The sequence below is a fragment of the Puma concolor genome, chromosome B3 (genome assembly GCF_028749965.1).
Source record: "Puma concolor isolate L17-30 chromosome B3, mPumCon1.1.hap2, whole genome shotgun sequence".
In the NCBI taxonomy this organism is placed as follows: Eukaryota; Metazoa; Chordata; class Mammalia; order Carnivora; family Felidae; genus Puma; species Puma concolor.
In genome coordinates, this window is record NC_141672.1 from 970770 (window position 1) to 974066 (window position 3297).

The window sequence follows — 3297 nt, forward strand, 5'->3', positions numbered from 1 at the left end:
ATATGCAAGTAGCGGGAGGAAAGATTGAAGGTATTGACTAGAGCCATGCCTCTGGGTCCAAATCCCTACCCATGTCCATGTGACCACTCTTGACCATGGCTCACCTGCCCCTCCCACATCTACCCCAGCTGAACTGATGTGCAGGGTCACCCAATGCCACACCCTGGGACTGTTGCCAAACCCCACAGGTGGCCCCCAGGTGCAGGGTGCTGGCCACCTGGCACAGCCCTCTGTTCTGTCTGATGGTCTAGACCTGGCTTTGCTGAGTATCCTCCATTTATCCATTCTCACTGGCAGATGTCCCTGAGCAGGGGCATGAGGCTGGCAGAGGGCCAGGTCACCCTGAGGGCACCCCTCTTGCTGTTTGAACTCTGGGCAGTGCTGGCTCCTGTGCAGGGTTCTCAAGGGCATCCCTCATGGTGCTACACCTCCTCTCAGGTGGTAATTCCCAAGAAGGAGCCGAACCACAGCAAGGGAATTCAGATGCCTGGCTATCTGTCCTATAGCCTGCGTTTTGGGGCAAGAGACATGTTATGCACATGCGGCAAAATAAACTCTTTTGGTCCAGACTCTGCTGATGATGACTCAGGATGCTCAGGGAGCCTTGCAGATGGACTACCCCTTCATGCCTCCAGACTGTTACTACCTCAGCGACCTGGAGGAGATTCCTTTTTCCATGGTCACAATTGACACAGGCTATGGCAGCCTTGAAGATGTCATGAAGTTGGATTAACTTGCCTATGAAATGAGACCCCTGGGTGATTTCCAATGGTTTGAACACTTTGTTTCTCAGAGAGTCGCAGACATCTGTGCAATGGGACCACTTATAACCTAGGATATAAGGAGGACAGGGGACCCCTGTTCCTCAAGGAAATGCCAGTGCAGCCCCAAGGATCTCTAGTAAGTTCTATTCATACCATCACGGAATTTTCAAAGGACTTGCTCTCAGTTTCAAAACAATGTATAGTGTGTTAACCACGTGGAAAAAGGTGTCCAATTCCTAATAAGGCTAGTTAGCTTAACTGAGTCAATATTTAATGGTAGAGATGTAAGTTATTGGTTTCATGGTCATTTATAGTGAGAGACATCAGGCTCACACGGGCAATTATGTGTTGCATCGGAGTCCTTTTTTCTCTTCAGTAGTATGAGTCAAAGTATTTTCGATTTCTTAAAACACTTCACACTTAATGTGATTTGAGATGGGCCCCATGAGGTTCATTGCACTCCAGTTGTATATTCTCTATGCCATCCACCAATGGGTTATATGCCATCATTCTGAGTTATTTAGGCAGACATTGTTTACTCTTGTCTGTCATAGCAACACATCAGATGGCAAGAAATTGTGGCTTCTGCATTAACACTAATGAATGTGCTTGCCAAAAAAGGTCCAGCTGCCTTAGAACCCAACTAACTGGTATAATGGAAGCTTTAAGGAACTGTTCCTTCATTCATACGCAGCACATAATGAATTGTGGAACAGGCGAGTGCATGTTCAACACTGAAATGGTGCATTTAAATGAAAGCCTGACCCACTATCATTATGGAAACTACATAGTGGATCCAGGAAAGCAGTGTGACTGCGGCTCCTTCAAGCAGTGCTACAGCAATCTAGGCTGTATGCGTGATTGTATCTGAACCCCTGGGGGCAAATGTAATACAGGCAGGAGCTATACAGACTGCACCAACTCCGCTGCTTGGACACCCTGCAAACCAATCCAAAATATACGTGATCTTCCAGAGTCCTGCCATGGGGTGTCCTCGGCGTACCCTGATGACTTCCATATGCAAGATGGAACCGCGTGCACTGATGAGGGCTGCTGCTATCATGGAAACTGCACTGACCGCACTATGCACTGCCAAGAAATCTTTGGCAGAAATGCTGTGAAGGGTGAAAATGTCTGCTATACCATAAATCAAAAAGGCAGCCGATATGGACACTGCAGAAGAGACCCAGGGGTATTCAAATCTAAACCCTGTTCCCCCACAGACATGCAGTGTGGAAGGCTGCAGTGTAGTAACATCACCCATCTCCCTCAGCTGCAAGAGCATGTTGGATTTCACCAGTCTGAGATCTCAGGGTTCTGGTGTTTTGGGCTGGATTCGCATCGTAGCACAGGAACAACCGATACTGGTCATGTGAGAACTGGTACCCCCTGTGCTCCTGGAAAGTTCTGTCAGGATACCAACTGCAATGGCACTGTGGCTCAGCTGAACTATGACAGGTCCCGGAGAAATGCAGTCACAGAGGGATATGCAACAATAACAGGAACTGCCATTGCCACGTAGGCTGGGATCCTCCACGGTGCACTGAACGAGGCACTGGTGGGAGCACAGACAGTGGACCCCCTCCAAGAAGAATGCGGTCAGTCAGGCAAAGTTGTAAATCCGTGGCATATCTCAGAGTGATCTTTGCTAGAATCTATGTCTTAATTGCTGCATTCCTCTTTGGTGTTGCCGGAAATGTCAGAACTATCAACAGACAGAAAGTTATGGAAGAGACTGTTGATCAAGACAATGCATAATTCAGCCTCCAGACCCCTAAACAACTATAGACAGTCCACGTGGCTCATCTGTGAAAATACAGTAATGAGGTGGCACAGCTAACATCCACGTTTCCAGGGGTCTGCGGGAGACACAGGGGTCCACAGGCACATCATGGACCTGACACCAGGTCTCTAATGCGTCACTCAGCAGAACTCTGAAATAAAACTTGAAAACTGCATGCTTGTGGCCTCTATGTATTTTTGTAAGCCTGTAAGAGCCCAACAGTGCCTAAGACTCTGTGCAGAAGACCTGAGTCAGCAGCTGTGTCTTGGGCTGAGGTTTCTGGTTCCAGAAATAAGAGAAGTTGCCACAAGGTCCTTTAGGGACAAATGCATGAATTTTCTCCAAAACTGTGCTCTTGCACACTGAGCTTTGTCTCATTCTTCAGGTGACCTCTCATTTCCTGGTCCCAATATGGGCTCAGGGTGATGGAGGACTACCACCCACCCATACTGCCTGTCCCACACTGGGGTGTCTGTGGGCTGTCAGGGAAAGGGACATGGATTCGATCCCAGCCAGTGCAAGCTGTGCCTTCCTGGAGAGCAAATTTCCGAATGTGGGAGACTGAGACTATGAGGCTGAACGTAGCCTCCAGTGAAATCAATCAGAAAGGTAGGCACAAGTGCCTATGGATGTCTTGGCATTCCGAGGGAGCCCGATGAATATGAACCCCTCTTCTCCTTCTTTTCTCTATTTTTCAGTGAGTTCATCCGTAGACGAGGGTCTGCCTAGGATTTCCACTTTGGTTCTCCC

The 3297-nt window shown here is 48.4% G+C and overlaps 1 pseudogene; it reads left to right on the forward strand.

Annotated features, from left to right (window-relative positions):
• Positions 1 to 315: 315 nt before the first annotated feature.
• LOC147579606 (disintegrin and metalloproteinase domain-containing protein 20-like) lies at positions 316 to 2599 on the forward strand (annotated as a pseudogene).
• Positions 2600 to 3297: the final 698 nt, after the last annotated feature.